The sequence below is a fragment of the Haliotis rubra genome, unplaced genomic scaffold (genome assembly GCF_003918875.1).
Source record: "Haliotis rubra isolate DU_JTF1 unplaced genomic scaffold, ASM391887v1 Scf968, whole genome shotgun sequence".
NCBI classification, from domain to species: Eukaryota; Metazoa; Mollusca; class Gastropoda; order Lepetellida; family Haliotidae; genus Haliotis; species Haliotis rubra.
Genome location: NW_025767710.1, coordinates 159,679 through 173,813, shown reverse-complemented (window position 1 = coordinate 173,813; position 14,135 = coordinate 159,679).

The window sequence follows — 14,135 nt, the reverse complement described above, 5'->3', positions numbered from 1 at the left end:
GAGTGGTTCTGTGGAAATCGGTCGAATTTCAGACCGTGTTAACACACTAGGAGAGTACACACTGGGAGTGATTGGATGAAGACTTTCTGATTGCTGACATCGAAAACCAGGGAAAGAGAACTCTTATCTTCACCACCGCGGCCAACCTGGAGTTACTGGGTGATGCAAACATAATTTTTATATTTAATGCATCAGTTTCTCATTGTATCATATGAGTAGGCAAAGATAGGTACCAAAGTACAAAAATAAAGAGAGTCAAACCATCCAACACCCCTTGCCTCTCTTTTTCACATGAACCAATGTTTTGATAACTAAATAATAGCTAAGATCACAGTGCACATCCGTCGAATGCATTTTACTACTCTGAATTCAGAAATTCGACTGATTGGTACGCGACTCGCCTGATGTACCTGTCAGTGTTGATCTGTAAGGAAAGGACGTCTGATCCGGCGACGTCCACTCAGATCAGCAGTCTCGGTCTTCCAGGTCTTGGTCGATCTGTTACTTCGAGTAATAACCGATGATGCCACAGAACATCTCAGCGCCATGCATGCCAGTAACTTGCCATCGTGTGTCTTCTGAAAGTCTCCGTCTTGTAATTTCAAGAAAAGTCAGTTTTTAGTACTGTTGTCTTTGAAATCAGCATATATTGCAGTTAGTAAATCTATACCCAATATGGATGGCGTTTTCGAGCACGTGAACATGCGGGCCAATAGCTTTTTAGATATTGTGTGAAGTACGTATCTTGCATGTGCATTTCAGTACGCAAGGGTATAATCGCCTGTTTGGACCTAAATCTTACAAATTATATCGATGAAATCAAGTTGGATGTTGTGTATAAAGTGGGTATGTTATATTTTGATTCAATTGTACTTGTTTTTTCTGAAATTGCCAAAATTCAAGCAAGTCCATAGTGATTTTGAGAATCCACATGGTATTAATTTCTTTGTCTCTCGTCTCCCAATTAGGAGATACTATCTCCTAATTAGGTGATACTATCTCCTAATTAGGAGATAGCTAAGTCCCAATTAGGAGATAGTAACTCCTAATTAGAGATAGTATCTCCCTAATTAGGAGATAGCTAAGTCCCAATTAGGAGATAGCTAAGTCCTAATTAGGAGATAGTAACTCCTAATTAGGAGATAGTATCACCTAATTAGGAGATAGTAACTCCTAATTAGGAGATAGTAACTCCTAATTAGGAGATAGTATCCCCTAATTAGAGATAGTAACTCCTAATTAGAGATAGTATCTCCTAATTAGAGATAGCTAAGTCCCAATTAGAGATAGCTAAGTCCTAATTAGGAGATAGTAACTCCTAATTAGAGATAGTATAGTACCCAATTAGGAGATAGTAACTCCTAATTAGGAGATAGTATAAGTCCCAATTAGGAGATAGCTAAGTCCCAATTAGGAGATAGTAACCCTAATTAGGAGATAGTAACACCTAATTAGAGATAGTAACTCCCAATTAGAGATAGCTAAGTCCCAATTAGAGAGATAGCTAAGTCCCAATTAGGAGATAGTAACCCCAATTAGAGATAGTATCACCTAATTAGGAGATAGTAACTCCTAATTAGGAGATAGTATCTCCTAATTAGGAGATAGCTAAGTCCTAATTAGGAGATAGTAAGTCCTAATTAGGACATACTAAGTCCTAATAGGTGATAAAAAAATTCAGACTGTGGCACTAGGACGCTTCCGTATGTTTTCGCTCATTGATCTTAAATATATTATTGGTAGGAGGCTACTGACTATATATGGAATATGTTTGAAGAAATAAATATGTCATCTGTTATAATTTGATAACAATTTGGTTGCAGTATGGGGAATCTTGGCACCCACAAGTCGTGAAAGAAACGATATGAAATATATTGTCATGTTAAAACTTTCATGCATTTACAGAAATAATTACAAAAGGATCGGGTGGTGAGACTCACTAACTTGGCTGATGCATGACATCTGATCCCAGTTCCGTAGATCGATGCTCACAGTATTGATCACTTGATTGTTTAGCCAGTTTTGATACATGACAGACCATCGCCATCTATCAGGAATGTATGTATGTGTAGGTGTGTGCGTATGGGCGTGCGTGTGTGCGTACGTGTATGTTGTGTTACTACCAGCATATTAAGGTGTAATCCCAAACATAACATATGTCATATTTGACCCTTTTCGTAATGGCAATGTGTATTTATAGATAATTTGTTTTGTAAGACCGAAACTTATCAATACATAACTTATGAAACTTTTCCACAGCCACAAGAATCCACTGCCAGAGCAGTGGTGATTCTACGATTCCGACTATATCATGAGCAGGTCAAGTTGCGATAATATTCACAGTGTACACTTGTCACTTAGGAGACATAGCCAGATGTTAAGTCTTTCCTTCCACCTTTACGCCGATGACACACAGCTGTATCTTTCCTTCAAGCCAACTTGTTGCCTGTCATCCACTACAGCATTTGCGCAAATTGAGAGCTGCGTACAGGCAATCAAACATTGGATGACAACACACTGGCTGAAGCTAAATGGAGAGAAAACAGAAGTTCTCATCATTACCTCAAAGAGAGCTGCTGAACATCTTCCTCTACCAGACCTCCATATTGATGGTCATATCATTGTGCCAAGTCCGGAGGCTAGAAACCTTGGTGTCATTTTGGACTCCCAGTTATCCCACTTAAGTCAGTTTGCAGGAAGTCATTCTACCACTTACGGAACATCTCGTAAATCCGGCGCTACCTTGATGAGAGGACAACCTGTTCATTGATCCATGCGTATATTTCATCTCGGATGGACTACTGCAACTGTCTACTCTATGGCCTGCCTCAATCCTCAATAGGAAAGCTCCAACGCGTACACAATTTTGCTGCTAGACTTGTCTCCAGATCACAGAAATACTCTCACATAACTCCTGTTCTGCAGAGATTACACTGGCTTCCCATATCAGACAGAATCCAATACAAACTCAATCTTTTTTGTTTTCAAGTGTCTGAATAACCTAGCTCCAAAGTATCTATCTGACCTGATCACCAGATATCAGCCCCACCTTAGTCTCCGATCTGAAAAGCTTGGTCTTCTTGTTGTCCCACGCTTTAAGTCCAGCACCAGGTTTGGGGATCGATCATTTCAGGTGGCAGGACCCACTCTCTGGAATCATCTTCCACTGGAGCTAAGCACAATAAACAACCTGAAGATTTTCAAATCCAAACTGAAGACATACCTTTTTAAGAAAACACACAGTGTCTAACTTTGCTTTCTTGAGCTGTTCGGAGAGCGCTACTGAGCAGTACATTTGGACTGGAATTGGGGCTATATAAATGTTTTCATGATGATGATGATGATGATATCCTGCCCTACCTTTGGCATTCGTCATAAATTACTTGCTAAGGCTGCACATTATTCACAGCCTGTTCTCATAGCCGGCCTGGTGAGGTTCTATATTATATCAAACATGTTAGAAAAATCCAGATACAGCTAAGTAAGCAAGGTTCTCTGCAACATAGGAACCTGCTTGCTGTGAAGCTGTGCAATATACACCGTTCTTACTGCAGTTATATGCAGCACACAGCCTGCTTGTTGCGGGTCTGTGGAGTATATAACCTGCTTGTTGCGGGTCTGTGGAGTATATAACCTGCTTGTTGCCGATCTATGGAATATATAGCCTGATTGTTGCGGGTCTATGGAGTATATAACCTGCTTGTTGCGGGTCTGTGGAGTATATAACCTGCTTGTTGCGGATCTATGGAGTATATAGCCTGCTTGTTGCGGATCTATGCGGCTTGCTTTTTACAGGTCTCTTCAGTATACAGCCTGTTTGTTGCGAGCCTATGGAGAATATAGCCTGATTGTTGCGGGTCTATGGAGTATATAACCTGCTTGTTGCGGGTCTGTGGAGTATATAACCTGCTTGTTGCCGATCTATGGAATATATAGCCTGATTGTTGCGGGTTTATGGAGTATATAGCCTGCTTGTTGCGGGTCTATGGAGTATATAGCTTGCTTGTTGTGGGTCTATGCACTATATAGCCTGCTTGTTGCGGATCTATGGAGTATATAGCCTGCTTGTTGTGGGGTCTATTGAGTATATAGCCTGTTTGTTGTAGGGTCTATAGAGTATATAGCCTGCTTGTTGCGGATCTATGAAGAATATAGCCTATTTGTTGCGGATCTATGCTGCTTGCTTTTTACAGGTCTCTACAGTATACAGCCTGCTTGTTGCGAGCCTATGGAGTATATAGCCTGCTTGTTGAAGGTCTCTGTAGTATACGGCGTGCTTCTTGTGGGTTTATGCAATATACAACCTGCTTGTTGTGGGTTTATGCAATCCACATGTGCTTGGTGTGGGTTTAAGCAATATATAAACTGCTTGCTTATTTACGGGTTTATGCAGTACACAACCTGCTTATATCGGGTTTATGCAATCCAAATCTGCTTGTTGTGGGTTTATGCAATATACAACCTGCATTTTCCGGGTTTATGCAGCATATAAACAACCTGCTTGTTGTGGGTTTATGCCATGTACAACCTGCTTGGTGTGGGTTTATGAAATATATACAACCTGCTTGTTGTGGGTTTATGCAATGTAGAACCTGCTTCTTGTGGGTTTATGCAATCTACAGCCTGCTTGTTGTGGGTTTATGCAATATACAACCTGCTTGTTGCGGGTTTAGACAATGTACAACCTGCTTGATGTGGGTTTAAGCCATATACAACCTGCTTGTGGTGGATCTTTGGAGTATATAGCCTGCTTGTTGCGGATCTATGGAGTATATAGCCTGCTTGTTGCGGTTCTATGGAGTATATAGCCTGCTTGTTGCGGATCTATGGAGTATATAGCCTGCTTGTTGCGGATCTATGGAGTATATAGCCTGCTTGTTGCGGATCTATGCAGCTTGCTTTTTACAGGCTTCTTCAGTATACAGCCTGTTTGTTGCGAGCCTATGGAGAATATAGCCTGCTTGTTGCGGATCTATGGAGTATTTAGCCTGCTTATTGAAGGCCTCTGTAGTATACGGCCTGCTTGTTGTGGGTTTATGCAATATACAAACTGCTTGTTGTGGGTTTATGCAATATACAACCAGCTTGTTGTGGGTTTATGCAATGTACCACCAGCTGGTTGCGGATCTATGGAGTATATAGCCTGCTTGTTGCGGATCTATGGAGTATATAGCCTGGTTATTGAAGGTCTCTGTAGTACACGGCTTGCTTGTTGTGGGTTTATGCAGTGTACAACCTGCTTGTTGTGGATTTATGCAATGTACAACCTGCTTGTTGTGGGTTTATCTTATATACAACCTGCTTGGTGTGGGTTTATACAATATACAACCTGCTTGTTGTGGGTTTATGCAATATACAACCTGCTTGTTTCGGGTTTATGCAATATACAACCTGTTTGTTGTGGGTTTATGCAATGTACAACCTGTTTGTTGCGGGTTTATGCAATGTACATCCTGCATGTTGTGGGTTTATGCAACATACAACCTGCTTGTTGTGGGTTTATGCTATGTACAACTTGCTTTTTGCGGATCTATGGAGTATATATCCTGCTTGTTGCGGATCTATGCTGCTTGCTTTTTACAGGTCTCTTCAGTATACAGGCCGTCTGTTGCGAGCCTATGGAGTATATAGTCTGCTTATTGAAGGTCTCTGTAGTATACGGCCTGCTTGTTGTGTGTTTAAACAATATACAACCTGTTTGTTGTGGGTTTATGCAATATAGAACCTGCTTGTTGTGGGTGTATGCCATGTAGAACCTGCTTGTTGTGGGTTTATGCAATGTACAACCTGCTTGTTGTATGTTTATGCAATGTGCCATCAGCTTGTTGTGGGTTTATGCAATGTACAACCGGCTTGGTGTGTGTTTATGGAATGTACAACCTGCTTGTGTGGGTTTAGGCAATATACATCCTTCTTGTTATTGGTTTATGCAGTATACAACCTGCTTGGTGGGTGTTTATGCAATATACAACCTGCTTGTTATGGGTTTATGCAGTGTACAACCTGATTGCTGTGGGTTTATGCAATGTACAACCTGCTTGGTGTGTGTTTATGCAATGTACAACCTGCTTGGTGTGTGTTTATGCAATATACATCCTTCTTGTTGTGGGTTTATGCTGTATACAGCCTGCTTGTTGTGGGTTTATGCAATATGCAACCTGTTTGCTGTGTGTTTATGCAATATACAGCCTGCTTGGTGTGGGTTTACGTAATGTAGAACTTGCTTGTTGTGGGTTTATGCAATGTACCACCAGCTTGATGTGTTTATGCAATATACAACCTGCTTGTTGTTGGTTTATGCAATGTACAACCTGCTTGTTGTGGGTTTATGCAGTATAGAACCTGCTTGGTGAGGGGTTATGCAATGTACCATCAGCTTGTTGCGGATGTATGGAGTATATATCCTGCTTGTTGCCGATCTATGGAGTATTATAGCCTGCTTATTGAAGGTCTCTGTAGTATACGGCGTGCTTGTTGTGGGTTTATGCAGTGTACAACCTGCTTGTTGTGTGTTTATGCAATGTACAACCTGCTTGGTGTCGGTTTATGAAATGTACAACCGGCTTGTTGTGGGTTTTATGCAATATACGTCCTTCTTGTTGTAGGTTTATGCTGTATACAGCCTGCTTGTTGTGGGTTTATGCAATATACAACCTTCTTGCTGTGTTTATGCAATCTACAACCTGCTTGTTGTGGGTTTATGCAATGTAGAACTTGCTTGTTGTGGGTTTATGCAATATACAACCTGCTTGGTGTGGGTTTATGCAATATACAACCTGCTTGTTGTGGGTTTATGCAATATACAACCTACTTGTTGTGGGTTTATGCAATATACAACCTTCTTGCTGTGTTTATGCAATGTACAACCTGCTTGTTGTGGGTTTATGCAATGTACAACCTGCTTGGTATGCGTTTATGAAATTTACAACCTGCTTGGTGTGGGTTAATGCAGTGTACAACCTGCTTGTTGTGCGTTTAGGCAATATACAACCTGCTTGTTGTGGATTTTTGACTTGTGCAAACTGCTTGGTATGCGTTTGTGCAATGTAGAACCTGCTTGGTGTGGGTTTCTGCAATATACAACCTACTTGGTATGCGTTTATGCAATGTAGAACCTGCTTGGTGTCGGTTTATGCAATGTAAAATCAGCTTGTCGCGGATCTATGGTTTATATAGCCCGCTTGTTGCGGATCTATGCATTATATAGCCAGCTTATTGAAGGTCTCTGTAGTATACGGCGTGCTTGTTGTGGGTTTATGCAGTGTACAGCCTGGTTGTTGTGTGTTTATGCAATGTACAACCTGCTTGTTGTGGGTTTATGCAATATACAACCTGCTTGGTGTGGGTTTATGCAATATACAACCTGCTTGTTGTGGGTTTATGCAATATACAACCTGCTTGATGCGGGTTTATGCAATGAACAACCTGCTTGTTGTGGGTTTATGCAATATACAACCTGCTTGGTGTGGGTTTATGCAATATACAACCTGCTTGTTGTGGGTTTATGTAATGTACAACCTGCTTGTTGTGGGTTTATGCAATATACAACCTGCTTGTTGTGGGTTTATGCAATATACAACCTGCTTGTTGTGGGTTTATGCCATGTACAACCTGCTTGTTGTTGGTTTATGCAATGTACAACCTGCTTGTTGTGGGTTTATGCCATGTACAACCTGCTTGTTGCGGATCTATGCGGCTTGCTTTTACAGGTCTCTTCAGTGTACACAGGCTGTTTGTTGCGAGCCTATGCAATGTATATAGCCTGCTGTTTATGCAATATACAACCCGCTTGTTGTGGGTTTATGCAATGCACAACCTGCTTGGTGTGTGTTTATGCAATGTACAACCTGCTTGTTGTGGGTTTATGCAATATACAACCTGCTTGTTGTGGGTTTATGCAATATAGAAACCTGCTTGTTGGTTTATGCAATGTACAACCTGCTTGTTGTGGGTTTATGCAATGTACAACCTGCTTGTTGTGGGTTTATGGAGTACATGTATATAACCTGCTTGTTGTGGACTTTATGGATTATATAACCTGCTTGTTGTTGGTTTATGCAATATACAACCTGCTTGTTGTGGTTTTATGCAATGTACAACCTGCTTGTTGTTGGTTTATGCAATGTACAACCTGCTTGGTGTGGGTTTAACTTATATACAACCTGCTTGGTGTGGGTTTATGCAATATACAACCTGCTTGTTGTGGGTTTATGCAATATACAACCTACTTGATGCGGGTTTATGCAATGAACAACCTGCTTGTTGTGGGTTTATGCAATATACAACCTGCTTGTTGTGCGTTTATGCAATATACAACCTGCTTGGTGTGTGTTTATGCAATATACAACCTGCTTGTTGTGGGTTTATGCAATATACAACCTGCTTGTTGTGGGTTTATGCAATATACAACCTGCTTGCTGTGTGTTTATGCAATATACAACCTGCTTGGTGTGGGTTTATGTAATGTAGAACTTGCTTGTTGTGGGTTTATGCAATGTACCACCAGCTTGATGTGTTTATGCAATATACAACCTGCTTGTTGTTGGTTTATGCAATGTACAACCTGCTTTGTTGTGGGTTTATGCAATATACAACCTGCTTGTTGTGGGTTATGCAATGTACAACCTGCTTGGTGTGGGTTTATGCAATATACAACCTGCTTGTTGTGTTTTATGCAATATACAACCTGCTTGTTGTGGGTTTATGCAATGTACAACCTGCTTGTTGTGGGTTTATGCAATGTACAACCTGCTTGTTGTGTGTTTATGCAATGTACAACCTGCTTGTTGTTGGTTTATGCAATGTACAACCTGCTTGTTGTGGGTTTATGCAATATACAACCTGCTTGTTGTGGTTTATGCAATGTATACAACCTGCTTGTTGTGGGTTTATGCAATATACAACCTGCTTGGTGTGTGTTTATGCAATGTACAACCTGCTTGTTGTGGGTTTATGCAATGTACAACCTGCTTGTTGTGGGTTTATGCAATATACAACCTGCTTGGTGTGGGTTTATGCAATGTACAACCTGCTTGTTGTGGGTTTATGCAATATACAACCTGCTTGTTGTGGGTTTATGCAATGTACAACCTGCTTGGTGTGGGTTTATGCAATATACAACCTGCTTGGTGTGGGTTTATGCAATATACAACCTGCTTGTTGTGGGTTTATGCAATGTACAACCTGCTTGTTGTGTGTTTATGCAATATACAACCTGCTTGTTGTGGGTTTATGCAATATACAACCTGCTTGTTGTGGGTTTATGCAATGTACAACCTGCTTGTTGTGGGTTTATGCAATATACAACCTGCTTGTTGTGGGTTTATGCAATATACAACCTGCTTGTTGCTGGTTTATGCAATGTACAACCTGCTTCTTTGTGGGTTTATGCAATATACAACCTGCTTGTTGTGGGTTTATGCAATATACAACCTGCTTGGTGTGTGTTTATGCAATGTACAACCTGCTTGGTTGTGTGTTTATGCAATGTACAACCTGCTTGTGTGTGTTTATGCAATGTACAACCTGCTTGTTGTGGGTTTATGCAATATACAACCTGCTTGTTGTGGGTTTATGCAATATACAACCTGCTTGTTGTGGGTTTTATGCAATGTACAACCTGCTTGTGTGTGTTTATGCAATGTACAACCTGCTTGTTGTGTGTTTTATGCAATGTACAACCTGCTTGGTGTATGGTTTATGCAATGTACAACCTGCTTGGTGTGGGTTTATGCAATGTACAACCTGCTTGTTGTGTGTTTATGCAATATACAACCTGCTTGTTGTGTGTTTATGCAATATACAACCTGCTTGTTTTATGCGTTTATGCAATGTAACCTGCTTGTTGTTGTTTATGCAATATACAACCTGCTTGGTGTGTGTTTATGCAATGTACAACCTGCTTGGTGTTGGTTTATGCAATATACAACCTGCTTGTTGTGGGTTTATGCAATATACAACCTGCTTGTTGTGGTTTTATGCAATATACAGCCTGCTTTGTTGTGGTTTATGCAATATACAACCTGCTTGTTGTGGGTTTTATGCAATGTACAACCTGCTTGTTGTGTGTTTATGCAATATACAACCTGCTTGTTGTGGGTTTATGCAATATACAACCTGCTTGTTGTGTGTGTTTATGCAATATACAACCTGCTTGTTGTGGGTTTATGCAATGTACAACCTGCTTGTTGTGGGTTTATGCAATATACAACCTGCTTGTTGTGGGTTTATGCAATGTACAACCTGCTTGTTGTGGGTTTATGCAATATACAACCTGCTTGTTGTGGGTTTATGCAATATACAACCTGCTTGTTGTGGGTTTATGCAATGTACAACCTGCTTGTTGTGGGTTTATGCAATGTACAACCTGCTTGTTGTGGGTTTATGCAATATACAACCTGCTTGTTGTGGGTTTATGCAATATACAACCTGCTTGTTGTGGGTTTATGCAATATACAACCTGCTTGTTGTGGGTTTATGCAATGTACACCTGCTTGTTGTGGGTTTATGCAATATACAACCTGCTTGTTGTGGGTTTATGCAATATACAACCTGCTTGTTGTGGGTTTATGCAATATACAACCTGCTTGTTGTGGGTTTATGCAATGTACAACCTGCTTGTTGTGGGTTTATGCAATGTACAACCTGCTTGTTGTGGGTTTATGCAATGTACAACCTGCTTGTTGTGGGTTTATGCAATGTACAACCTGTTTGTTGTGGGTTTATGCAATGTACAACCTGCTTGTTGTGGGTTTATGCAATGTACAACCTGCTTGTTGTGTGTTTATGCAATGTACAACCTGCTTGGTGTGTGTTTATGCAATGTACAACCTGCTTGTTGTGGGTTTATGCAATGTACAACCTGCTTGTTGTGGGTTTTATGCAATGTACAACCTGCTTGATGTGTGTTTATGCAATGCTACAACCTGCTTGTTGTGGGTTTATGCAATGTACAACCTGCTTGTTGTGTGTGTTTATGCAATGTACAACCTGCTTGTTGTGTGTTTATGCAATGTACAACCTGCTTGTTGTGTGTTTTATGCAATGTACAACCTGCTTGTTGTGTGTTTTATGCAATGTACAACCTGCTTGTTGTGGGTTTATGCAATGTACAACCTGCTTGTTGTGGGTTTTATGCAATATACAACCTGCTTGTTGTGGGTTTATGCAATATACAACCTGCTTGTTGTTGGTTTATGCAATGTACAACCTGCTTGTTGTGGGTTTATGCAATGTACAACCTGCTTGTTGTGGGTTTATGCAATGTACAACCTGCTTGGTGTGTGTTTATGCAATGTACAACCTGCTTGTTGTGGTTTATGCAATATGTACAACCTGCTTGTTGTGTGGGTTTATGCCATGTACAACCTGCTTGTTGTTGTGTTTATGCAATGTACAACCTGCTTGTTGTGGGTTTATGCAATGTACAACCTGCTTGTTGTGGGTTTATGCAATGTACAACCTGCTTGTTGTGGGTTTATGCAATATACAACCTGCTTGTTGTGGGTTTATGCAATGTACAACCTGCTTGTTGTGTGTTTTATGCAATGTACAACCTGCTTGGTGTGTGTTTATGCAATGTACAACCTGCTTGGTGTGTGTTTATGCAATGTACAACCTGCTTGTTGTGGGTTTATGCAATATACAACCTGCTTGTTGTGGTTTATGCAATGTACAACCTGCTTGTTGTGGTTTTATGCAATGTACAACCTGCTTGGTGTGTGTTTATGCAATGTACAACCTGCTTGTTGTGGGTTTATGCAATGTACAACCTGCTTGGTGTGTGTTTATGCAATGTACAACCTGCTTGGTGTGGGTTTATGCAATGTACAACCTGCTTGTTGTGTGTTTATGCAATGTACAACCTGCTTGTTGTGGGTTTATGCAATGTACAACCTGCTTGTTGTGGGTTTATGCAATGTACAACCTGCTTGTTGTTGTTTATGCAATGTACAACCTGCTTGTTGTGTGTTTATGCAATATACAACCTGCTTGTTGTGGGTTTATGCAATGTACAACCTGCTTGTTGTTGTTTTATGCAATATACAACCTGCTTGTTGTTCGTTTATGCAATATACAACCTGCTTGTTGTGGTTTTATGCAATGTACAACCTGCTTGTTGTGGTTTATGCAATATTATGCAATGTACAACCTGCTTGTTGTTGGTTTATGCAATGTACAACCTGCTTGTTGTGGGTTTATGCAATGTACAACCTGCTTGTTGTGTGTTTATGCAATGTACAACCTGCTTGGTGTTGTTTTATGCAATGTACAACCTGCTTGTTGTGTGTTTATGCAATGTACAACCTGCTTGGTGTGGGTTTATGCAATGTACAACCTGCTTGGTGTGTGTTTATGCAATGTACAACCTGCTTGGTGTGTGTTTATGCAATGTACAACCTGCTTGTTGTGTGTGTTTATGCAATGTACAACCTGCTTGTTGTTTTTTTATGCAATGTACAACCTGCTTGGTGTGTGTTTTATGCAATGTACAACCTGCTTGTGTAGGTTTATGCAATGTACAACCTGCTTGTTGTGTGTTTATGCAATGTACAACCTGCTTGGTGTGTGTTTATGCAATGTACAACCTGCTTGTTGTGGGTTTATGCAATGTACAACCTGCTTGGTGTGTGTTTATGCAATGTACAACCTGCTTGTTGTGTGTTTATGCAATATACAACCTGCTTGTTGTGGTGTTTATGCAATGTACAACCTGCTTGGTGTGTGTTTTATGCAATGTACAACCTGCTTGTTGTGGGTTTATGCAATGTACAACCCTGCTTGGTTGTGTGTTTATGCAATGTACAACCTGCTTGGTGTGTGTTTATGCAATGTACAACCTGCTTGTTGTGGGTTTATGCAATGTACAACCTGCTTGTTGTGGGTTTATGCAATGTACAACCTGCTTGGTTGTGGGTTTATGCAATGTACAACCTGCTTGTTGTGGGTTTATGCAATATACAACCTGCTTGGTGTGGGTTTATGCAATATACAACCTGCTTGTTGTGGGTTTATGCAATGTACAACCTGCTTGTTGTGGGTTTATGCAATATACAACCTGCTTGTTGTGGGTTTATGCAATGTACAACCTGCTTGGTGTGGGTTTATGCAATATACAACCTGCTTGTTGTGGGTTTATGCAATATACAACCTGCTTGGTGTGTGTTTATGCAATGTACAACCTGCTTGTTGTGGGTTTATGCAATGTACAACCTGCTTGGTACAACCTGTGGGTTTTATGCAATGTACAACCTGCTTGTTGTGTGGGTTTATGCAATGTACAACCTGCTTGTTGTGGGTTTATGCAATGTACAACCTGCTTGTTGTGGGTTTATGCAATGTACAACCTGCTTGTTGTGGGTTTATGCAATGTACAACCTGCTTGTTGTGGGTTTATGCAATGTACAACCTGCTTGGTGTGGGTTTATGCAATGTACAACCTGCTTGTTGTGGGTTTATGCAATATACAACCTGCTTGTTGTGGGTTTATGCAATGTACAACCTGCTTGTTGTGGGTTTATGCAATGTACAACCTGCTTGTTGTGGGTTTATGCAATGTACAACCTGCTTGTTGTTGGTTTATGCAATGTACAACCTGCTTGGTGTGGGTTTATGCCATGTACAACCTGCTTGTTGTGGGTTTATGCAATGTACAACCTGCTTGTTGTGGGTTTATGCAATGTACAACCTGCTTGTTGTGGGTTTATGCAATGTACAACCTGCTTGTTGTGGGTTTATGCAATATACAACCTGCTTGTTGTGGGTTTATGCCATGTACAACCTGCTTGTTGTGGGTTTATGCAATGTACAACCTGCTTGTTGTGGGTTTATGCAATGTACAACCTGCTTGGTGTGTGTTTATGCAATGTACAACCTGCTTGGTGTGGGTTTATGCAATATACAACCTGCTTGTTGTGGGTTTATGCAATGTACAACCTGCTTGTTGTGGGTTTATGCAATGTACAACCTGCTTGGTGTGGGTTTATGCAATATACAACCTGCTTGTTGTGGGTTTATGCAATATACAACCTGCTTGTTGTGGGTTTATGCAATGTACAACCTGCTTGGTGTGGGTTTATGCAATGTACAACCTGCTTGGTGTGGTTTATGCAATGTACAACCTGCTTGTTGTGTGT